We start from the raw sequence: 26,091 nt of genomic DNA on the forward strand, positions 1-26,091 counted from the left end.
TACTCAGCATGTACAGCATTTACAGATATCTAGAAGCATTTTTTGCATTGAGTATATGAGAGTGAAACAGATAATGGAGGTAGAGAGAGCAGTATTATTAGTAGGCCTAGACTTCTGTCTGTTGGATCAGGTTCAGACCAGGGAGGGTTGGTGGTTCTGTGTCTGTGGGATTGGCTTCCTGTGATTGTAAATCTATCCCCTTGCTGTGTAATGGATGTGTGTGTGTGTGTGTGTGTGTGTGTGTGTGTGTGTGTGTGTGTGTGTGTGTGTGTAAGAGAGAGAGAGAGATCAGGGTGTGTCGTCAAAATTTCAGAGAAGCACATCAAACTCTTGACCTGTTTGTTTTCTCTTTCATGTCTTCTATTAGAGACAGGCCTCGCCCTGTTCCCCAGTATATTTTATCAGGGTTTTTGAGGACATCTTCCTGTTTTCTCATCTGCTTCCATTTTGATTTGCTGCTGTTTGCTGTTAATGCCAACTCAACCCTTAATCACTCTATGTTTACATCAAGTCTTTATTGATTCAGTATAAAGTAGATTCCTCATCATTAATTCCATTAGTAAAGCAACAGAGTAGGGCTGGGTATCATTTAAAAGTGATAGTGGGCCAATCACATGTCGTATATTAAATCAACGCTAGCAAAACCAAACAGATAGAACAAAAATTCAGATCTGGGTACAAAAAGGATCGAATGCAGGTATCGTTTGACTGGATTTTGATTTGATTTGATTTGATTTGATTTATTTAATTGTATCAAGAAAGCCTTACACATGAATAAAAAAGACATCAAATACAATCAAGGATAAAAACACAATAAAGTCCAGGACTTATTTCCATTGTGGTCCTCAACACATAACATCAGGACAAGACAATACATTGACAGAGTGTATAATAATCAATGACATAACATAAAAACATTTTTCTTAAATAAATAAAAATAAAAAGCTAACTTTCCCTTTGATCTATTCTGCAACCCTCTCTAATAACCAGGCCTTGATACTCTTTTTAAAAGAGTTCAGGCTGGAAATGACTTTAATATAACGATCTAACTTATTCCACTGAACTGCCCCTATATAGGCAAAGGTTCCTTTCCCTAACACTGTCTTAAATTTATAAGAACACAGGTCAGATATGCTGCTACGAGTATAAATATTATGTGTGTCCTTTACCTTAGTTATAAGACACGACAAAAAAATTGGGACACTACCAAACAATATTTTATGGATCATGGTCAGTCTTAACATAGTAACCCGAGACTCTACAGGGAGCCAGTTGAGCTCAACAAATTGTGACCTACCTATATGCAATCTATGGCCCATGTTCAGAATTACTCTTATTAATTTATTCTGTGCTGTTTGCAGCCTCCCTTTAAGTCGGTTTGTTAGGCCTTCAAACCAGGAGGTACATGCAAATTCAAAGTGGGTTAAAATTAAGGCGTTTGCTAAAATGATCTTTGTTGACCTTTCTAAAAATTTAGAGTTTCTGACTAAAAACTTTGTGAGCCCCGTGACTTTACTCAAAACCTTGTTGGCCATATTCCTGCCATCCAAGTTGTTTTCTAGGATGCAACCCAGGTATTTTACTGACTTTTTTGTACCGACCTCAACATTATTCAAACTGACCCTAAATTCCGAGCATCTACTCAATCTGTATTTTGAACCGAACAAGATAGCCTCTGTCTTACCCAAATGTAGGGACAGCATATTGTCAATCAGCCAGTTGTTTACAGATGAAAGCTCAGAGCTCAGGGTACTCTCTAATGTTGATTGTTGTTTATGAGACATTAAAAGTGCTGAGTCATCAGCGTACAAAAACATTTCACATGAATAGGAGTCTGCCATATCATTAATGTATGTTAAAAATAAGGACGACCCGAGAATGCTTCCTTGTGGAACGCCACATTCAACTACACTAGGGTCAGACAGCACTCCCCCTAAGACCACCAATTGTTTCCTCCCTGATAGGTAAGACCTAAACCACCCACAGGTGGAGCTGTCTGCCCCCAAGGCCTCAAGTTTGGCAATCAGTCTGTCATGATTCACCGTATCAAATGCTTTTTGAAGTTTTGATACTACTTGGTACTGGGTTATTTCGGTTGATACCTGAAAAGTACTGATACCCAGTCCTACAACAGAGCCATGTAATGATCACCACTCATCTGCTCAAGGTTTCTTTTCTTTAACAGAAATACTTTTTCATTCACTAATTACCACTTTAATCACCTTTGCTGTTTTTTTGAATCGCTGTAATGAAACTTTCAATAAAATGCAACACTTCCAGCTATTTCACATTAAAAGCCTTCTGGAGACTCAAAGGGTACAATTTCACCCTTACTTTTTAAGGCTTTTGGCGAAATGAAAGAGAGTAATGCCTGCACACTGACTCCAAACCACAAAATTAGTGCATGTTAGCATTGTCAGTGTGAACATGTTAGCAAGTTGACGTTAGCATTAAGCTCAAATCACTGCATTATCTGAGTACAGTCTCAGAGAGCTGGATGGCCAGGGCTTAATTTGAGCCTGAACACGCCGGAACATGTTCCGGCACCTCCGACGTTGGATCCGGAACCTTTTTTATTGGATCCCGCACCTCCTGTGTCACTATGAAAAATGAATCGCCTAAATGAAAAAAATAAATTACTGTTTGTGTAGTGTTCAATGTTGTTATCTGTCTTGTTAGTCTTTATTCCCCATTGAAGTTCCACTAAAATCTTGTGTTTGCGTTTTCGATGCGTTTTGAGGTGAATTTTCAGGGTAAGACAGAAGGGGGAGAGGGACGGAGGGAGGGGAGGCACTTCAAGTGACACAAGCGCTTGTGCTGGTTGAGATTACTGTTATAGCCTCATTTCACTCAGGGGAAAAATGTCAAAAAGACAACAAAGTTTGCTTAACTTTTTCAAATACGCTGGCCAGTCGGATCCCAAACAAGCAAAAACCGTTTCTGCCGATAAAGAATGTGGAGACCACGGTGTTTTTTTTGGTTAATTTAATAGTCCGATGGATAATTGCTGCTTGTGAAAACGATTGTTGCAGTGTATTTTACTTATAAAAAATAAAAATAAACATTGCCCTGATGTACACACAGCGTTGTTTAGTTTTTTTTTGTCAGAGAAGCTACGTAGGCAGTGTCATTGTTTTTTTTGTTTCTTTACGTCCAACCCCCGTTTTGAGTCGCCGGATCCACCCCCGCCCTGCGCTCCGGGACCTCCTACTTTACAAATTAAGCACTGTGGATGGCTATAGACTTGATTTCGAGAGCGGTGGCCTTTGTTGATATTTTTTTAAAAGCAGCTAAAGAAGTATCATTTTGGTCAGGCATTCGATTAGCCACATCGTGGATTGTATTTCTATGTATTTTTATGTTCCTTGCCTTTGAGATTTATTGTGATATTAATGTATTCATTTATGTGACCTGTGAAGCTCTTTGTGATTCTTTCTCTGATAACTATAGGTGCTATATATATTTTTTTTCTAAAGATTGTTTTTTGGGCATTTCCGCCTTTAATGGATAAGACAGCTAGATATCAAAGGGGAGAGAGAGGGGGAAAATATGCAGGAAATTGTCTCAGGTCGGACTCAAACCCTGGACCTTCTGCGTCGAGGCATAAACCTCTCTATATGTGCACCTGCTCTACCAACTGAGCTAACCTGGCCACTGTTGGTGCTATATTAATAAACTTTACTCAGCCTACTTTACATATGCTTACCATACACTAGAAGACTAAAAAGACTTTGAAAAGACTAAAATCTGACACCATCTCACATCCAAGGACTATCTGTCATAATGTCACCAAGTTTTTAGACAGTACACTATAAGATTTTGCAGAGACTGGGAATCTTGCAGGGTCGCAATATGCAAGACTACAACTAGATTCGTTTTGAAAAATGTAACCAAGCTGGCTAGCTAACGCTAGTGTTAGCTGTTAACTCAAGGGAAAGTTTGCTGATTTTCTGTTCTGCTGTACATGCAGATGAATGGCGGCAGTACCCGTGTTTGGTAAAACTCCGTTGGATGACTCACTTCAGAAGGGTTGAAAATCCCATTGGTTGTTTGACAATGTTCACGTGATTTAACACTACCAAAAAAAAAAAAGACTTAAAACTTATGACAAGATCAAACACGTTTGATTTTGTCGGAACATCAAGACAGGAAAAAGACTACTAAGAAGACTAAGAGTTTTATGACCACCTTACACCAAATGATTGAGACGACGGGAGCGCCCCAGCTCTAGCAAGTTTCTCATTGTTTCATTCCAATATTGGAAATTAGTCTGCGACAGTGGATTCGCTTGAAAAGTCGTTTGGTGTAAGGTCGGTATTACTTGTTTCTACCACTCTTCCCATGACCATAACTGAAAACTAAAAAAATCTCAGTATCTTCCCTAAAAACCCTTTTGCTTCCTGTTTGTCTCTATGACTCTCCCCTGCTTTCTCTTTCTCCCCCACCTCTCTGCATTTATCCTTCCTTACATGTCTCTCTCCCTCCCTTCTAACCTCCTTTTTACTCTTTGAGGCTTTGGCCGAATTTGGGCTTTTTAGGGCTGCTTCTGATATTTTTAGGTTGAAACAGTACAGTAGGTAGAGTTTTTTTATAACATCACTGTCAGTCAGTATGCCAGTCCTCTGTGTTTGTCATGTTAAGTCTCAAAAACACTTGTGATAATGACTTATTGACGTTTAAATGTAACACGTCAAGCATCAGTTGAGCCGATCTATCAGTGACCGCTTTAATTTCCACTTCTCTTCTCATCCTCTGTCCTTCCTCCTTTCAATTATCCACCCATCCTCCTCCATCCCTTCTTCCCTCCCTCCCTCCCTCCCTCATTCTCCATCTATCCATTTGTGTCCTTCTTTCCCAGCAGTCAGACAGAAATAGCCCTGTGTGTACCAGTAGTCAACTGGAATAGATCCATACCAGGACCTCACTGGATGTGTGTGTTACAGTACTACTCATATCACACACACACACACACACACACACACACACACACACACACACACACACACACACACACACACACACACACAAACAGGGTTAGACTTTCTCCATGGGCGTTCTCTGTTAGAAACCTGACATTTACATTCTGAGACGGATGCACCATCTTGCACATCAAAGCCCTCCTAAACTTGGCCTTTCTTCCCCTGCTCTCTCTCACACACTCTCACACATTTTCTGTTAATTTTAACACCAGACGTTTGCTATTTAGAGATGCATGTTTTTTTTTCAACCTAGACGGTTATTTTTATATTGAAATATTCAGGTAAATGATTTTTCTTGTCTTGCTGTACTGCACTCAGTATTTGCTGTTACATAATCTATTACCTCTTCTCTCCAAAGCAGCCTTTGAGAAAACGAAACAGCAAAATTACCAACCTCAGGGGTCCCATCGGTTAATAGGTTCACTGTGTAGCAATTACTTTGTATAAATCTGGGGTAATTTGGTGGTATTGATATCATTTTTTTATTTGTTACCACTAATGATACGGGTCTTAAGGCAGCTCTTGCACTATAGTAAATAAAATAGAACATATCCATATTAAATAAACTGACTGACATAGAAAAAGCCTGGGGCAGGGTCAGTCGGTGTGGCAACATTTTGCCTTCCCTGCAAGTTATGTAAACGAACTTGTGTTCAGGTGCCGCTCGTAAACTCATTGTGTATTCAGGTGCACCTCGTAATGATGTTGTCTTACACATAAAAAAGAATGACTTCTACAAAGTGAGACATAGAGCCCAGGTATCGTATCGGGAGTAAAGAAAAGTCGGATCGGGGCATCCCTACCCTCGAGTGGGTTAATCCAGCCCTATTACATACTTTATCATTACATGTTTGTGTCTCTCTCTCTGTTAGCCAATGTTGTCACAGTAAATTTTAAAGTGAGCCTATGTGATTTTTGTAAGAGGAAATTATATATTATTTATTTTACAAATAAAAACCTTATCAATAAGCAATGAAACACACCTTTGCTCAATTCAATACACTCAGGGGCTTTGCTTCTACAGCTTTACTCGGTCTGTTATGACCAATAGCATGGTGGCTGTAAGTTAGCAAACGTTAGATATACATATTGTTGTATTACTGCTATTACTGAGTCAGTTGCTGACTTTATTAGTCCTCTCATCTCTACTTGTGCTTCTGTTACGCTACATTGTAGCATTTAGGATTTAGTATGATTCAGAATGTGCATGTTACCAAACAATTAAATTACGACTAGTTGATAAACTGACAATCAGAATAATTAACCTGTGGCAAACAAAAAGCGAAATGTTCCAGCGTCTCAAATGTTAAGATTTGCTGCTATATTATTTTTTAATAAATATTTATATTTTTACCTTCTGTCTACACAACATCCGAACAACATAAGACTTCTGAAGAAGAAAGAAAAACTCTCAATTAGTATTATGAAATGTTAAAAGATTTCATAATGTAGGTAATGTTATATGCATTAGGTCCACACCCTCATCAGACTTAATACAGTAGCTCACTTTGGAAAACATGTCATTTTCCAGTCACACGCTGTTGACTTGATTAAACGTTAACTACATGCTCAACTACCAAGGTGTAATACTAAAATATTTGATTAATTTGTTGCTTCAAGAATCAATATGCGAAGACATTCCCCTGTGTGCGCGCGCACACACACACACACACACACACACACACACACACACACACACACACACACACACACACACACACACACACACACACACATATGCAGGCTCAGCTGTCGTTTGTGTCTTTGATAATTATGTGAGTATAGCGGCAGGGTAATTTACTGCTGGGTAATTGATCTGCACAATAATCAGAGATACTCATTTTTGCATCAACACACCCTGAGACACACACACACACACACACACACACACACACACACACATACACACACACACACACACACACAGAGAGAGACTCAGTGATCCAGTGTTGAATCAGTGCAGCCAGCCTGGTTTATGAGCTATATTAGGAGTCAGATTTGAGAGTCCCTCTCTGCTGAATATGACGCTCTGATAGTTCAGGGACCTAATGTCAGTGTCACGTGTAAGCGAATGTGCATGTGTGTGTTTTATGTGTATGCAAGTGATTACATTTCCGTAACTGACCATTCGCTCACTCCTGACATTGCCAAATCATAGCTTAGCCTCTGTCAAGATTTGGATTTCTCAACATGCCAAAACAGCGGTCGTGGTGCTGTAATAAAAGAGATATGTGGTGTTCAAAGAGGGTGATGTCTTTTTTTAAAGCCTTTCCAAAACCAAAAACACGAGAGTAACAGTGTGTTTATCTGCTTACTGTAAACAAAAGCTACATTTGTTAGCATATCCGGCCTACAGTAGTATTCTAGTGTTATTTCCAAGGCCAAAGAGCACATCATTAACTAACTATATTAGTTTATGGTGTTAGGTTACGTAAAAACAACCCTGTTAATGACTAGCATATGCACTATGTAGTATTTCCCCAGCCAATCCTGAATGCAACTATAGCAGAGTTAAGTCTAATGTTTTCAGCACTGTCCTGCTCTGTATTCAATTTGGGGAAGTCAGCAAACACAGCAGTGTTACCAACTTAGGGTTACATTTGCCAAACACATCGGTTTGTCCTCATCCTGAAAGAGTTTTCTCTTGTAGGGATGTGAAAATATGTATAAGTATGCACGCTAAACAGTCAAACAGGGGTTATGTTAAGGCAGCGTGTCTATGTTCCCCGGGTCCTATGTTCCCCTCTTTGTATGAGACTGGGGAACATAGGACCCTTTTTCAAAAAAAGGGTCCTATGTTCCCTGGTCTGTTACTTTTTCCACCATTACTGCCAAATTCCATGGCAAACAGGCATATGTAGGCCTACGGGGTGTTTGACGCGCATATGCACTAACCCTAACCCTAACCCTAACCCCGGGGAACATAGGACCCGGGGAACATAGGGATGACCCCTATGTGAAAATGAAATATGGTAACAGTATGGTGTCACATTTTTTCTTATCACACAACTAACAAACTCTACACTAAAATACAAGGAAAATGCCGCTCCTTTATGTCCATGTCTTCTACATGGATCAACTGGTGAGGATGCTGACTTTTTGCCTGGGACATGTACCTTTATCCTCAGTCTTTTAGCATCACATGTAGCCACCAAGTGCATATTTAAGACCCTTTTACAAGATAGTAGTTTAAAGTAAGTCAGCTGGAATCATTAAAATCACCCGGAAATATTTGAAACTAACACACGGAGCTAACGTTAGCTTAATAAGTTAGCTAGCTACAGCTGATCAAATTCGCCAGTGACAAGAGTGACAATGTCATGTTAGCCAAAGAAAACGTCAGCTAGAAACGAGAAGCCTGCGATTGTTTACCCCTGCCTGAAGTTAAGGACTCAATGTTTTAACATTTCTAAGAAATTCAAGTGGCTAAATCTGCTAACGTTATCTACCGTGCAAAAGCGTAAAGTATAACATTAGCAACACTAGCTAAGAGGGCCTGTGCGAATGATCAATTGCACGTGTTTGCGTTTTTGTAAAAAAGCTTCAGTTCTACGTCATGTTTGCAATACTGGTTTATTGTGTCTGACTTGTTGTGTGCCTGTGTGTGTGTGTGTGTGTGTGTGTGTGTGTGTGTGTGTTTGTGTGTGTGTGTGTGTGTGTTTGTGTGTGTGTGTGTGTGTGTGTGTGTGTGTGTGTGTGTGTGTGTGTGTGTGTGGGTGTGTTTGGTGGGGAGGCGGGGGGCTCTTTTCCAGAGCCAATTTTTAGCCTGAAAGCTGGAGATAACACAGCACTGCTCGGAAGGGGAGTAAGAGGATGACAGAGAGAGGGGAGCCGAAAAAGCAACTGAGAGAGAAAAGGAAATGGGAGTTTACAGGCCAACCGGGATGGAATAAGAGGATGACGGAGAGGAAAAGAAGGAGAAGAAAAGGGAGTGCAGGAGCAGAAGGAGGAGAGAGGGCTGGAAGAAAGAAGAGAGGATTAGAAAGAGGAGAGGAGGGTGTAATGGGAGCAGGAGAGAGTTGAAGTGGAGAATGGCGGGTGAGTGGAGGACCCTTGGTAGAAGAGCGGGGAGGAGGAGGAGTAGAGGTGATGTGTGTGTGTGTGTGTGTGTGTGTGTGTGTGTGTGTGTGGGGGGGGGTTCATTATGAGTCATGCCCAGGGAGGCTGAGTGCCGCTGGGGAAACAGCTCACTGACAGTCCCAGGCATCCAAAGGCCTTCTGGAGCTTCACATAATGTGTGTGGTGTCATCAGGGAGAAGAGGGAAAGATAGACGGATAGAGGTTAAAGTAAAACTGGGACACAACAGTTCTCCTCTCCTCTCCTCTCCTCTCCTCTCCTCTCCTCTCCTCTCCTCTCCTCTCTTCTCTTCTCTTCTCCTCTCCTCTCCTCTCCTCTACTCCCTTCACCTCTCCTCTCCTCTCCTATTTTTGGTCCAAAATAGAGTAAAAAAAGTGTGGAAGTGGAAGTGTAGAGGCGGTGCAAATTCTGTAAGGACTGGTCAAGGCTCGATTTAGGGTGGAATATCCTATTACCGGATGATTAGTCTCGCACTGCCAGACCTTCCTCCACAGCGCTGCTGAGGAGGGTCTGGCAAGTCCACACAACATTCTGGGATGGGAGAAAAACGTGCTCTGGTTTATTGGCATTTCTCTAAACCAATCACAATCGTCTTGGGCGGTGCTAAGCGCCGAGTGGAGCCCTGGTGCCGCTGCAAAGTAACCTCGGGAAGGAACTTGTTTTGGTGGAACGTGTGTTCGTTCAAAAGTTGTTTTAGTCGTGCAACAGAAAACTCAGATTGGACAGATAGTCTAGGTAGCTGCCTGGAATTACCCTGCAGAGATCTGAGGAGCAGTTAACCATAGTCCTCGACCGGAGTTTAAAATTACTACACAAAGAAAGGGGAAGGTAAAGGGATATCCCAAAACGGACATTCGAAAAGAGTGACATCCGGCGGAATTTCTGGCAGAATGACCGCAATCCCGGAAGTGGAATGTCGTGGATATAGACTACCGGATGATGGACAATTTGCTGGACTACAGTCGCTTGTGGGCTGTGTGTGTGTGTGTGTGTGTGTGTGTGTGTGTGTGTGTGGACATTTTTATTTGTTTGACAGGGTTTGTTGTGTTTTTTTCTATTTTATTTAGATTTTTATTTTTCTTGATTTTGTTATTGATTTCTGGGATTGTTATTCTTCTCTGACAATGGTCCAAAAAGGGACTTTGAAAACCTCTCCTCTCCTCTCCTCTCCTCTCCTCTCCTCTCCTCTCCTCTCCTCTCCTCTCCTCTCCTCCCAGCCCTTGCCCTTTTATTGCATAGGGGCAGTTTTACTGCAGCATTGCAAAGCCAGACGGATCTCTCTCACACACACACACACACACACACACACACACACACACACACACACACACACACACACACACACACACACACACACACACCTTGTTCTGCTTTATTAACGCCCCAAGGCTAACTAGAAAGGTCGTACAAGTTTTTTTTTCTTTATCTCGCTCCATCTTTGTCTTTCCATCTCCCTGCATCTCTCTATTTCACCTCCCCCTCTCCTCCTCTCACAGTCTAAATACAGCGAGCAATCACAATATTCCGTAATAGCCTGAGCCCACGCCTTTGGGTTGTAATAGAGGGACAGGGAGCAAAAGAGAGAAAGAGAAGGAGCGAGAGTCAGATGGAAGAGATATTGATAAGTGATGAATGACAGAGTGGAGAGAAATGGTGAAAGATGAGAGGGTGAAGGTGGGGGGGGAGAGGGGGGGGGGGTGTAAAGCAGCAGGATGAGGTGGTTGGCTGTGCTGCTGTTGTGTTAAACCCTGCAGCTCTGAACGCTGGCTTATTCCTGGCCATGATCACTACAACACTGGTGATGAATTTGTCGCCTCAGTCGCTCTTTCCTCTTTATCATTTTCACTCCACTCATAACAGCCTGCAGCGTAGTTTTTCCATCTCCTCATGCTTTTGGCCTCTCTCTCTTTATTTCACAGATTTATTTTCTGTGGTGTTGACATTTCTTTTTTTATTTGTTTCCTTCCTATTTTTTCATATCTTATCTGTCTTCTCCCACTCCTACACTAAGATTTTCCAGTTCCTCTTTCATTAGACTGTCCTCACTGTAGCGATGATAGCATTTGTGGCTTGTCCACATGTCTAAAAGGAACTATGTTTACATTTACCAGATAAGGACCTCTTGTGGCCGTGTGAATAATGACTGTTATCAGTCAGAAGATTAACATTTGGGGTGGGATTGTTGTTTGTGAGATAGGGAGCTAAATTCCTGCAATTCAGCAATTTCTGTTATTGATAATTGGACATGTGTGAACAATAAATAGTTGGTTAATCATTGAAAAATTACACAACACAATGTTTGTGTCATGTCAAAGTTCATGTTTTTCTACAGCATTTCTAAACTACTGATGTGGCCCATAATCACTGCAAAATCCTAGTACATTTAAGATTGAAGTCATACATTTAACAAACATTTAAAGGTCCAATATGTAATATATTTACTGTAATAAATCCAAAAATGACCCCAATGTGTCATCAGATATTAAGGAAACATGCTAAGTTGAAAATACTATCTTTTCTGACAACAATGCTAATGCCAGTATTTTCTCCTTTTGAAATTTCCGTTCTGTGACAGAATTTCTGTTTGTGTTTTGGCTTGTGTGTTGGTATCAACTGTACAGACAGCCAGTCCGTTGCCAGATATACCTGTGAAAACGTAAACCCAGTGCGCTACAGCTGTAACGGTTAGTAAAGCCATGGAAGCAGCAAACAAACGAACGGGATCAACGGAGATAGATTCTACCCGACCTAAAAAAAAAAGAAAAAAAAAAAAAGGCATGTTTCTAACGTGCGTGACCACAGACGTAACAAACCCCAGGTAAATATTGGAGATGTATTTGAAAGATGGAGACAGCTGAGAGCCCAAGGTCACAGAGTTGGCTAATTTCCTCCTGAACAGGTAAGCATTAGCTTCAGGCTAATTTATCACGCTTACAAGGGACGGGCATTTTATGTCATTTCATAGCTGTCAGTATTACATATTACACCTTTAAATTAGAGTAACAAAACAATGCCTTCACTTAAAGAGATAGTTTGACATTTTGGGAAATATAGCTTTCTTGCTGAGAGTTTATACTACTCTTGTATCTGTACAGTAAATGTGAAGCTGCAGCTTGTTAGCTTAGCTGGAAACCGAGAGAAAAAAGCTAGCTGGGCTCAACCAGCTCCTCTTTAGCTCACTAATTAACATGTTATATCTCGTTTGCTTATTGCCCATGCGAAAACCGAAGTGTAAAAAGGACAAGTTGTAGTTTTTACGGGAGGCAAGCTTTTTCTTTCTGTTGCTAGTTTTTATGCTAAGCTAAGCTAACCTAACCAGCTGCTGACTATAGCTCCATATTTATCGCACAGATATGATAGCGGTGATCTTTTCATCTAGCTCCTAGCAAGAAAGTGAATATGTTATTTCCCAAATATGTTTACTTCATGTTGCGGGCATTATTTTAAGGACATAAATTAGATGAGACCTAACATGCAGATCTAGCATCTTAAACAAACCCTTTTTTTTCTAATATTAGCGAAAAAGGTTGTAGCCTTCAACAGCAAATAGCTGTTACCAAGACATGGAAGACATAGAATCTTCTTCTTCCGGCTATTTTCCCCTACTGGGGCATAGGCCGCCTACAAGGATTCTCTAGCCGTCTTGGTCCTGAGCAAGCCTCTCCAGCTGTCCCCAAGTGTGGCCTTCATCGGCGTCCAGGTCTTGCCGCCAGCTGTTTCTGGGTCGACCTCTCTTCCTTTTCCCTTGGGGATTCCATGGAAGGTACTGTCTGGTGATATTGGAAGCCGGTCTGCGGAGGGAATGCCCTAACCATCTCCAGCGTCGTTGGATGATCTCTTTGTGTGCTGGCAGTTGGTTTGTGCTTTGCCAGAGTTCTTGGTTGCTGATGGGATCAGGCCAACGGATCTGGAGGATGCATCGCAGACATGTGTTGATAAATGTCTGGATCTTTTTGGTGGTGGTGACGGTGGGCCTCCAGGTTTCGGCGCCGTAGAGAAGGACTGACTTCACATTGGTGTTGAAGACCCTGATCTTTGTTTTGATGGTTTTGAAGTCCCTTGAGCTCCATATATTCTTCAGTTGGAGAAAAGCTGTCCTGGCCTTTCCGATCCTCACCCTCACATCTGCTTCGGACATAGAATAAGTTACATCAATATTTTCCAGTGTTAGTAGTTTTATTTAAGACAATAAGCTCTTACATTGATGAGTTGAGTGATTCAGTTATTTATGGTGATTATCCGACTATTCATTAATCGTCACTCCTTATTGGGAGACAGCTGTTTGCATTCTCTCTCATCATTTAAGCTATGACTATGATCTTTCTGGAACCTCAACCAAGTTCTCTCTGTGTCGTTTGTAACAGTTTTTTTAAAAAGGGCAATGGCGCTCAACCTAGTTTGTTGTTTAGTTAGTAAGTCTTGTTATCCTCCTTTTTCCATCTTCTCTTCCCTCTTACAGTGGAACCTATACTTTACCACTCAGTTGACCCTCTCTTCTTCCTCCTCTTCTCCCGCCTCCCTCCCTTTTTGCTCAAAGACAAACGTGGCTCCTGTGATGAAGGAAGCCAGAGGGGAGCACATAATGATGTCCTGTGACTTACTGTAAATGTCCTCCAGGTGTTGACTATGTGGAGGACTTCCATTCTGTGTGTGTGTGTGTGTGTGTGTGTGTGTGTGTGCGCGTGCGTGCGTGCGTGCGTGTCTGTGTGTGTGTGTGTTTGTGTGGGTGGCTGCCTGTTTTGTTTGCATGTTTGTCAAAGGCAACATGTTATGGGAAACCCTTATATGTGCATTTGTGTGGGTGTTTGTGCATGTACTGTAACTACAGGCTATTCAGTGTGTGTGTGTGTGTGTGTGTGTGTGTGTGTAATCAGAGTGTAAATGTTCCTGTAAATGACAGTTATTTGATGGCTTTTGGGTTAACAGAGTGAAAATTGCACTCTGTTGGTGGGTTAGCCTAATTTGTGTGTGTGTGTGTGTGTGTGTGTAAGGTGGTCATTGTCTGTTCAGTATAGTCCTCACAGTGCTGCCCTGAGGTCTGCACCAAAGAGGGGCCACTAAGTCAGTCATCACACTCAACAAAACAAACACACACACACACACACACACACACACACACACACACACACACACACACACACACATACACACACACACACTAAGCAGCACAATTCACAGGGAAGCCTGGCAAAATAAAGTTAAGTCTACAAGAGAATACACTTCATAACACACACACACACACAATGTGATTTACAGAGTAATCAATAAATGAAACTAAATCAAACAGCATGAATATGACCATGTCTTTCTGTGGTTTCTAGCTGTGTTTTGGCATCAAACCCAGAAAACATGACCTCATTTGTTAATCTATCCTCTCTCAATCACTTCCTGTCTTGTTGTCTCTTCTTCTGTGTCCATGGGCTTGTAGGGCTATACTTTTACTGTGTTCAGATCCTCTCAAGTCGATAGCTGCACAATCAACATCACTAGATTTAATTTACTAGTGTGTGTATTTGGCCATATTTACTGTACATATCAATCAATATGAATATAGGCCATCCTATAACCCAAATACTAAAGTCCAAATGAGTTCTGCATCTGTGTGGCCGTAAGGGTTCCACGTGACGTAGCTTTTTGTCATTTACAAAACGTGGACATCAGGGGATAAATTGGTTCAGGGCTGTCTGGGGCTCAGCCCAGTACCTAGGACTACGCTCTTCTGTGTTGTCAAGGGATGCTTAACTTAGCACATCTACAACAATGTGTCCTAATAATTCATACAATCACTAATGACTAAAACCTTTTTTCTTCGTAGCTGTAGAGAACTGAGTCCTAAATAGGGTTGGGTACCGAAACCCGGTGACCCTAAACGACCGGTATCTACAGGACTGAATGACCACACAGATTTCTGTGACATTTAAATGCCTGCGCTGCTCTCTGGTGCTCCGAAAACGTACAGGCAACAGAAGCACTGCATGTGACGCTAGTTTACACTACACTTGGCACCAGGTTGTGTTAGCCTACTGTTAGCTAGTAGCCAGTAGCTAGCTTAAACACAGTTAAGATGCTGACAGCTAAACGGTCTAACGTGTGGCTGTATTTCACTCAAAAGGATTCCAACACCCAGATGTACAACAGTCTGCAGCTAAAGACACACTGTAGCCTAGCTGCACTTTTCAAGACCCTGCTGGAGTTGGAGTTGTAGTTGTAGAAGAAACAACACTGACGAGACTTCATGTGCCTTCAATTGCACCTTGTAAGCTCATGGTGTTTTAAAGTGCAACCTGAGAAACTAGCTGTTTTTGTAGTAGTACCCTAGTAGTAGAAGTACCCTTCTTGCATCTAGTGGTTCTTCTTTTTGTTGTTTAACAGCAATTGACTGGTGAAATAAGTTTGACCATATGGTCTTAGCAGTGAACAAGCCGTTCTCTATTGTCACCAACTCTCTGACTGTTTTGTGCTCTTCTTTATTAAGTATTGGTTCAGGCACCATTTAGGGACCAGCACCGTTTTCAAAAGTATTGCTTTAGTACCAATATTAAAAAAAAAAGAACCCTAGTCCTAAATGAGGTCATATAAGAACTTGTGAACATCAGAACTTTCACGAGATTTCCCTTTTATTCTTCGATTCCTCAAAAGATACCTAGCAGATTACACAGTATGTGTGTGTGTGTGTATGTGTGTGTGTGTGTGTGTGTGTGTGTGTGTGTGTCCGGGTATAGCTTCAAGTGTTATGCACTCTGCTCTTAACATTGCAGGAAGAACCCAAAGGCAGCAGTTGACCCCATGTTCATCTTTTAAGAACATGTCTGTGGTAGACAGTATTATACTTGGGGTGATGTAAATCAGCACAGACAGGAAAGAGAAAAGAGGGAATCGTCATATGTTGCTTCCTCCAGCGCTGTCCCACTTTGCATTCAAACACAGCCATGGAATTAGAGATACCAAAGTATTGGTCCAGGAGTAGTCTCGCTTTGCCAAACCCACGTTTGGCAAAGGAAAACGTGCTCTGGTTTAATGGCATTTCTTTAAACCAATCAGAATCGTCATGGGCAGTGCTAAGCTCCGCACAGAGCCGCTGCAAAATAGTCGTGCGAGAGAAAACTCAGATTGGACAGATAGTCTAGCTAGCTGTCTCAGTTTACCCTGCAGAGATCTGAGGAGCAGTCAAAAATAGTCCTCATTAATCCACCGAATTTAAAATTCCAACTGAAAGAAAGTAAGGAAGGAAAATACATGCATCTGGCGGAATTTCCTGAGGCACCGGAGCAATCCCGGAAGTGTAACGTCAAGGATATAGATTAGTCCAGGAGTAATTTACACCTGATAATACTAGATAATAACAGCCGACAGATGTTAAGACATCTTGCTTTGCATTTGACCTGTCACATAACATATCTTCGTGTCTTATAGAACTTCCTTGGCGAGTTTCTCCGGTAGCGTTTACATTGTTATTATTTCATACTCTGCTCTAGTGACGGCAATGTCGACCACTTTGGGTTAGACCAGACTAAAATATCTGTAACCAATTACTGGATGGATTCCTATAAACTTAGGTACGGACATTCATGTCTTCCTCAGGATGGATTATAATAACTTTGGTTAACCCCTAACTTTTCTTTTATCGACATCATCTGCTGTGCCTAAGTCCAGCCTCACAGCATGGCTGTAGAATCAGTTTAATCCGGTTTCCCAATGACACCAACAGTTAGATACAACAAAGATTTGCTAACAAGGACTGCCAGCAGTGTTTTCTGTTTGCCTTGTATTTATCCCATTTACTAATACTCAGCCTTTGAAAGGCAGTGTTTCTGTTGTCAATTACCTCCAAATGCCTCTCATGATTCTGCCTGTAATGGCTTTTACCCAAGAAGCAGATTTAGTCTTGCTATAGATCAGACATTAAACTCCATTATCCAACTATTGATGACATTTGTTGTGTTGCACAGCTGTCTCAAAGGCCTCTGCCATTGCAAATGCACATTTGGAACAAAAATATCTCTGTCTGTACTGTCATACTGGACTTTAAGATACTAGCGCAGTGCCCGTTCCGAACATGCCTGTTTGGAATGGGCCGATTGCTTGGCCTCCTGTATTGCTGCTTGCAGCTTTCTCCAGAACCATTGTACTCCGAAATAACTTACAGAAGGCCCCCAAAGCACTTATTAATCCAACTGTAGGCCTACTGACTTACTGTGTACTTGTACTTCAGAGGAAAACATACATTTACCTGACAGAGAACGTTGCAGCGTGGCTCAATCAGTCGCTGCTCGGCTGCGACTCATCTAGAGATTCAGCGTGTCCCCTATTTCATCATTTGCATGGAGGGTAGACAGCAATGAGTTTTTGACGGATGGTCAGTTTTTGGCAAGACACCTGCAGCTGGTGAATCACAAACAGACACACGCACAGAGATATCCCGATTTATAGATAGATAAACCAGGGTCCATAATGTATCCGATATCAGAGAACAGGAGTGCTGACTTCGCAGAAAGTCTTCCTTTCTCATCCTTATGAATGAATTACTTGTATTGCAGGATCAGCAATCCTATTCTGGGTGGTTTAGTACATACTGGCCCAGATTTACTGTCAATTGTTGTATCTCACACAATGCGAGGATTTTGGGTTAGAGACACCATGCCTTATTACCGTAGCTAATCTGCAAAAATTGAAAATGGCATACATTCATTTCAAGCATCATCCAACACACTGTGTTTGTGAATCCTATTTTCCTAAGATAGATCGGGTGTGTTGAACTGAGGTTAATCGTAGAGTACATGCAAGATTGGTACTGTAAGTGGCCTGTTTTTATGTTTTATTGGATGGGAAGAAGTATTTGTGCCGGTTCACATAGGGAGGCAAAAGAGCGGCCAGGGATGATTAGATTCTCCTAAATGAAGATCAGTGAAAAACGGGTCAGAAGAGAGAGACAGAAAAATCATTCAACAAAGAGCTGAAGAGGAAACAAATTGTGTTGGAATGATAATGAGGCGAATTTAATAACCAAAACTGGAGAATGGTGGAGGGTCAGGGAAAGAGCAATGTAAAAGGAAGCAGAGTTCGGGAAAGCATTGAAAACAGAGCGAGAGAGACAGAGAAGGCAGAGAAAGATCTTTATACAGCAGACACATGGTCTCTATTGATCACTGAGCCATGGTACTGTCCCCCGGGTGTGTTGTGGTCCTCTGTAAGTCTCTCTTTGCTCGGCTGTCTGCGTGGGTGTCGTCATGCCGTCTGCGTGTCTCAGCGTGTTAGGGATACAGAGAATGGAAGTGGCGTCTGTGTCTGCACTTGGACTTTGTTGTGTTTTGCATTTCTCCAGGCAAACGAGCTCAGATGCGAAATGACAATCAGACTAAAATGGAGGGGAAGGGCCAAAAAACTCCAGCAGCAAATGCATGTTTTGGTCCTAGATTAAAGAAACTGTCCTCCCCTAGTCTGTCATTGCCAGACCTTCCTCCACAGCACTGGGGAGGAGGGTCTGGCTTGTCCACACAGCATTCCGGAATGGGAGAAAAACATGCTCTGTCAGGGTTATTGGCATTTCTTTTAACCAATCACAATCGTCTTGGGCGGTGCTAAGCGCTGGACGGCGCAGCGGTGACTCTGCAAAATAGCCTCTGGAAGGAACTTGTTTTGGTGGAACATGTGTACGTTCAAAAGTTGTTTTAGTCGTGGAACAGAAAACTCAGATTGGACAGATAGTCTAGCTAGCTGTCTGGATTTACCCTGCAGAGATCTGAGGAGCAGTTAACCACAGTCCTCATAAATCCACCGGAGTTTAAAATTACAACACAAAGAAAGAGGAAGGTGACAGACATCCGGCTGAAAATGAGGGACAACCGGCGGATTTTCCGGTGACACCTGAACAATCCCGGAAATGAAATGTCGTCAATTTAGACTACTCCTCACCCGACAAACAAACACAGGACCTTCACGCAGGAGAGCAAGGTTCGAGGCCCATTTGAAAATATAAGAAAACGACGAGTGTTTGTTAACTTGATGAACGTCACGTTCAGTGTCACGTGCGTAACCTTTAGGAAGTGAAGTAACGTGTGATTTGAACCCAAACCACAATCTTTTTCTAAACATAACCAAGTAGTTTTTGTGCCTAAACATTACCAAACTGTGACTATTTCACAACGTTAAAGACATGTTTAAAATCGCGACCTCTACTTTCAAAATGCGGCCATCGTTTCTCTGGTTCAGATATGGGGTTGTATTTCCGCCACCTGCCGCTATTTCGTGATACGCTCCTGTGGGTCGTATTAGAGGGTAGGGAACAAACGACTCAGATCGTCGAATGGTTTGGGGGACTTGTTGGATTGAAAGTTTAAACACGGACTTCTACACAGCCAGGGTTTGGGCTTCCACTCCAGCAGGTTCTACAATTGCGTGCATTCAGACACTTTGATTCAAAGTGTTCACCAAATCATATATATTGCATTACCATCAACATTGTCATCAGTCTATCAGTGATGTACCCTTGTGGTCTTCTTCATACTAACCAGTTCTGCCTGAGTAACAAAGTAGGGCTGTAATAGTTCGACGCTTTGAAGCTTCATTCTTAACGTTGACACTCTAATTTGAATTCATTCATTTGAAATCTATTCATTCTGTTTAGACCCGGTATTTCTGCACAGTTGCACATAAAGATTAGGCTACACTAGTATTATCAGTATTGTACTATTTGCAGAATTAGATTCCAGTGGTGGCTAGTATGTTTATGACCCATGTGATCCAAACATTTCTGCATACAAAGGGAGGCAGCACCACATATTTTAGCAACTACGCCTCAAGTGTCAATGAAATTTGCTTTGGACGTTAATGGTCCCAAGATGATGTCTTTAGAACTCGCTAACATGGTAACATAAATAACGTTGTGGCTAGAAAGCCATTAAATGTATTGAGACCATTGATGTTCCCAAAAGCGTTAAAACCTTTATATTTTCAACACATCTGTGAACCTTCTTTAGTCTAAATTGTCTAATGACAGCTTAAAGGCAATTTACTGAAACATTTGAATGGAAAATTGCCATTAAATTTGATGAGCACATTGTTGGTCTAAATCAGACAAGTCACACAAGAAATGGAAAAAAAAAAAATAAAAAATAAAAATGAACAAGAAGCAACACAGAACAGATGCTTTCTTGTTTTCACTAATGGCATTCAAACATGTTCTGGATGTGTGGGTGCGTGTGTGTGCGGGTGTGGGTGTGTGCGGGTGTGGGTGTGGGTGTGGGTGTGGCAGCATGTGTGTGTGTGTGGGTGTGCGTGTGTGTGTGTGTGTGTGTGTGTGGGTGTGAGTGTGGGTGGGTGTGTGGGTGCATGGTTCTGACAAGACATGTTAGCCATCAGGCAGATAACCTTGATAGCGGGTGAGAAAGCTGTTGCTAGGTAACTATGGAGCGCCAGTGTACCTCTCTGACTGTGGCAGTTGCAACACTTCCACTCCAAGGTCTTACGGGCAATGATAATCAATACATCAAACACTTATTTCATCTTTTTTTTTTTATTTAGTTTTGGTGGCAGCTGCTTAAAGAGACATTTAAAACTGCACTTTACCCTGTTCTGCTGAAGCATTTCAAACCACTCTTGTTGGAATATAAGTAAGAAAAAATTATGAAGCAGTCACGAACAGATGGAGCCTAAAGCGCTTTAGATGTGCTTGTTGCCCAGCTCTACTAATAGAAGTTATGATAAAGGAAACATGGATCTCATTTCCTTGTCTGTGTGAGTCTCCTGTGGGTGACACAGAGACTTAATCGACACAGAGACAATAATCACACTGATTATTCCTGTAACAGTGACGGTTACGCAGTTGTTTACACAACGTCACTGCTGTTCTCCAGCAGCAGGATTTGTTATTATCCACATTAGGTCTTAACACATAATTGGCTATTATTAATCACATATGGAGTTAGGAAGTGACCAAAATCTAGACACATACTATGACACATCTGTTTTAAAGATGACAAAAGGTATTAATATTTTTTGTTGTTGTATTGAATGATGCGATTTATTTTCTGCTTCCCTCCTATATTGGTTTCTTCTTTTTTTTATTTTATCCTAAGGAATATATAAAAAACTTAGAGCATTGGGGGGGTCCGGTGAATGAATGAACAACACATAGCACAGCAACACAATCCACACTAGCCCAACGCAAGTAGCGCATTAGAACTGACTGCCAAGCTGACTTATGCCACAACCGGCCAAATTGAGAAAAGGAAAGCCACTGACCTACCTTACAGGTTCCAGACAAGGCGAGTGGAGGGTCCGAGTTTTAAACTGATTAGGTGGAATGTTTTCATAACCCAATGTGTACTTCTAGCTTTGGTTGCTCAAGACAGTAGGCTACACACAGCTACTTATTTCACCTGTAGTATCTTTACTCGTTGATGCCCGGGAACCATGTCCGTTATTTTGGAGCATTTCGCTGCCTCCTTCTCCATAATTTTTTTCCTTTTGAGTCTGACCTTCTCAGCGCCACCTTTCCCTTTTCTTTTTTGGCTTTCCATCATTAGACTCACACACTGTCTGTTAAAGTTACCGAAAAAAAACTCCGCTACTGCACATGGAGGTCAACCAGATGTGTGACCTCTCCGCTCCGCGCTGTGTGTTCAGCTCTGCTTATCTGCGTTGCAATGCTTCATTCTGCGTCTCCGAGATAGAGACCCGAGGCGTCCCCCCACTCTGATTGCAGGTGGTCAACTTTCAATGGGGCCGGCTTTTTGGACAACAATGTCGGTTAGATAATAGGGCTGCAAAATACATTGTCTTTTTATTGTCATCGCGATATCAACTGGCGCAGTAAACACAGTAAAAGGCCGCAACATATCGCGAAAGACACAATTTGTTCAATAAAAGAATGATGGAAAGGATTTCCTTTCATTTGTTTTAAATTCAACAATTTGTTGTATTTTTTGCAGAACGCTGAAAGCAGCAGAGATGCAGAACTGAGTCATATTGATTATAATATGAAGTGATAGCGTTATGGCTATAATCAACAACGTTATCGCAATATCGCAGGTTTTCCTCATATTGTGCAGCTCTATAAGATAATAAGAGTTGTTTCAGTGTGAGTTTAATCAAGGAGCACTCTTGTATCCATGGAGACAGCCTCCCATGGTTAGCCGAGTGTGTGTGAGTGTGTGGTCAAAGCAGGGGTTAGAGTTTCACCATGTGTATAAATAGCAGGTTATAATGGAAACACATCCCCCGTCCTGGTAAAATCCTGCAGGGTTACAGTACAGTGCACTACTACTACTACGACCACATGCTCCTCCGGCTAAATCCTCCTATAATTTTACATAGTGATGAAAAAAACAGGAAATAAAACAAATGTCTAAATTAAAGACATTGCAATAGTGACACAAACTTGCAATCACAAGACACTGAAAAGGTTACAAGTGAGCATGAAGTAAACAGAGATAAACTGGACTGGACTGTTGGCTTAGCCCCACCCCTTAGATACGTTTCACACTTTGTTCTCATGTGGTAAACATGCAGCTTATAATGATAACGGTGGAAAAGTTACCATCAAAAGTGATTTATAGTGTGGCCGGGTTAGCTCAGTTGGTAGAGCAGGCGCACATACTGTATATAGAGGTTTACTCCTCGACGCAGCAGCTGTGGGTTCGGCTCCGACCTGTGGCCCTTTGCTGCATGTCATTCCCCTTCTCTCTCTCCCCTTTCATGTCTTCATTTGTCCTGTGAAAATAAAGGCCTAAATATGCCCAAAAAAAATATTTATAGTTTTTGAAATAATGGGTCTCAGACAGAGTTGAACAAAAGCAGCTTCTCATTTCTAAGCAGTGACCGTCGATTTTGCAGAAATGACTGTTGATCGCAGATTTTTATCAGTTGTAGCCATGCCCCCAGGAAGTGAGCCGGGCTTTAAAGGCAATTTGACATAGCGGCCGAAACGGTGGAATAACAACTTCCGGGTCCGTAACGTGATGCCATGGGGCGAAACATTTCCCCATAGATTTATGTGCTGAAAGACATGTCTGTATATGAGTGGATACATTTTTTTTAAGACCCCACAAACTCTGGTGGATTTCTGAGGACTATGGTTAACTGCTCCTCAGATCTCTGCAGGGTAAATCCAGACAGCTAGCTAGACTATCTGTCCAATCTGAGTTTTCTGTTGCACGACTTGAACAACCTTCGAACGTACACATGTTCCACCAAAGGCTATTTTATAGTGCCGCCGTTAATGTGTCCAGGGCTTAGCGCCGACGATTGTGATTGGTTTAAAGAAATGGCAATAAACCAGAGCACTTTTTTTCTCCCATCTCAGAATGCTGTGTGGACTAGCCAGACCCTCCTTTGCAGTGCTGTGGAGGAAGGTCTGGCAATGTGAGTCTAGTGGAAGCAGCACTGATCTTTATACATCCATGGTTATAGCTAGTAATCTTAAGGCAACGCTAGCTTCTTTAAACTATTATCTCACTTTAAAAGGATCTTGAATATGCATTTGATTGCTACATACATAATATCACTCTAAAGGACTAACTAATGCAAAAAGTCACCATCATCTTTACTTGATGATCCATCTGAAAAACATCTTACTTTAAATAAAAATAACATTAAAATAACATTGTATTGCAGTGGAGAGCTAGTTATTCCTGGCATAAAAATATGGAAAAATGTAAGATCAGACTGTACTGTTCTGACATAATCCTGTTTAGCCGCTTAGCTTACATACTCGTTCATAATTTCAAACGGTATGTTTTCACTTTTAATTTTACAAGATGAAAGGCTTCTGGGGTGGAGATTAACATCATCTCAGTAAAGGTTGGCTGGGAGTGCAGGAGTGTAAACGTCCCAGAATACAATACAGAGCAGCACAGAGCTGCTACTCTAAACTCTGATAGCACCCAGGGCAGGCTTCGGTGATACTACACAGTGTGGAACCCCCACATAACCCCACAAACTAAGGCATGTTGTTAATGATATGCTGTTTGGAAGAAACACAAATGCCAATTACTCCACTTTCTTAAAGAGTGCACATCTCTTACAGTAGGGCTGCACAATATATCATTTTTTTTTTTTTTTCGTCATCACGATATCAACTGGCGCAATAAACACATCACGAAAGGCTGCGACATATCGCGAAAAACACTCTTCACTTTTTTGTGTCGGTTGCAAGAAAATATCAGCAGAAAACTGCACTTTAAAATGTAACTTTCATTCTTTTTTTAGTGGTGCCTCTTATGTCCAAGTCAATGTTCAATTTGTTCAATAAAAGAATGTTGGAAATGACTTCCTTTCATTTGTTTTAAATTCAACAAGCAGTTTGTTGTATTTAAGCAGAATACTGAAAGCAGCAGAAATGCAAAAGTGTGTACCCTTTACTATCTGTTAATTTATCGCAGGTAATATGATATTCAACAACGCATATTTTCCTTTATATCGTGCAGCCCTACTTAACAGACCTGCCGTGCCTAGTTACAGCTGCTAAACTATGATTAGGTCAGGGGAGGGGTTTAGTCAACAGCCAATTAGCAACTATAGATTAAAAGCACTGCCACTCAGTCTCCATTTCACTTTCAGTTTACAGTTGGCCTTATTTGCATATATAGGCAAGGCGGGCCGAGGCAACTTTATTTGTATAGCACATTTCAGCAACTAGGCAATTCAAAGCGCTTTACAGAAAAAAATGAAAGAGCAGTTAAAAACAATTACAGGCATCCGTTAAAGAGAATATTAAAACAGCTCAAATAGAATAAGACAGGTATGAAATACAAGAATAAAAGTCACAGTGCAGTGTAAGAAATGAACAAAAAAATTTTGCTAAATGGTTTAGAAAAATAAAATCAAGATAAGGAATAAGATTCCTGAATAACTGTAAGAGATGAATAGCAAAAACACTAATAGATACTGATGAAAACGTCCAGGTTGTCAGCCTGCATTAGCTGAAAACCGGTGCAAATTCGTAACATCGTTAAACAACCCAGCAGTAATGCAGTGTATTGCAGTAAAGGCTGCCTGCATTGAACGGGTTGTCTCATAATCACTTTCTGTATCAGTGCTTCCTGTCCCACCTTTTGTTTGTACTTTCCTCTTTATTAATCTTTCTATAAGTCTTTTTCTGTCAGATGGCCTTGCATCCGTTTGGAAAGTGTCTCCTATATAATTCAATCACCCACTTCCTGTTCACCTGTGTGTGTATCTCTGTGTGTGTGTGTGTGTGTGTGTGTGTGTGTGTGTGTGTGTGTGTGTGTGTGTGCGCAGCTGAGCAAATATGGATCGAGAGCTCGGAACTAATCTCCACTTGTCATCCTGTCCTGTGCACTTTGCCAACTGTTGTGCACACAAACAGAAACACACTATTGCACACATGCACAGAAATGTCTCATTCAAACTGAACCTGCAAGCTGTTGCACCAGCTGCATGTACGTTCAAACCTACTGTAGCTCAGTGTGAACGTAGTCGGGGAGTTTAATTTTCTTGGTTAGGTTGGTTAGGTTTAGGCATGAGGAGTGACATTGGTTAAAGAGCCCCCTATTATACTCCTTTCAGCGATATATTTGCACTCTTGGGGGTCTACTAAAATAGGTTTGCATGCTTTGATGTTCAAAAAACATAATATGTTTCTCATACTGCCCACTGCTGCAGGACCTCTGCCTGAAACACTCTGTCTGAGCTCTTGGCCCGCCTTCCTGAAAAGCCCAGTCTGCTCTGATTGGTCACCTGGCCCACTCTGTTGTGATTGGTCAACCAAATTCAAACAAGCCACTGGGTGTGCTGTGTTTGCTCAGGCAGAACCTGTGGGCAGCACATATGAAAAACTGGGCTGGCTTTCTCAATCAGTGACATCACTAGTTGAGGAATTTCAAACAGGAATGTGGACGAGCTATTTTCAGGCAGTTGTGAAAAAGTGCTGTCTGTGGGAGAGAAAGACCCATTTGGAGTGAAATGTGTTTTTTGTACTTTATACATCTATTACATACACAAAACAAACTATACAACACACTAAAAGACGGGTGGGGGGAGAAACATCATAGGGGCTCTTTAAGGTTAGGGTAA

At 41.6% G+C, this 26,091-nt stretch overlaps 1 protein-coding gene and 1 long non-coding RNA gene across 11 annotated transcripts in view; one reads left to right on the forward strand and one right to left on the reverse strand.

Moving 5' to 3' along the window:
- The window catches only part of LOC116063805, a 23,260-nt gene extending 6,259 nt beyond the window's left edge, over positions 1–17,001 (reverse strand). Inside the window, exons 1-2 of the long non-coding RNA XR_004108376.2 lie at positions 16,989–17,001; positions 5,168–5,172 (exon numbers count right to left, since the gene is read on the reverse strand). This is a non-coding gene — a long non-coding RNA (uncharacterized LOC116063805). The remainder of the gene's footprint in view (positions 1–5,167; positions 5,173–16,988) is intronic.
- The window catches only part of caskin1 (CASK interacting protein 1), a 137,720-nt gene that overhangs the window by 25,393 nt on the left and 86,236 nt on the right, over positions 1–26,091 (forward strand). The window lies entirely within an intron of this gene.

Source organism: Sander lucioperca, chromosome 21, assembly GCF_008315115.2.
Source record: "Sander lucioperca isolate FBNREF2018 chromosome 21, SLUC_FBN_1.2, whole genome shotgun sequence".
NCBI lineage: Eukaryota > Metazoa > Chordata > Actinopteri > Perciformes > Percidae > Sander > Sander lucioperca.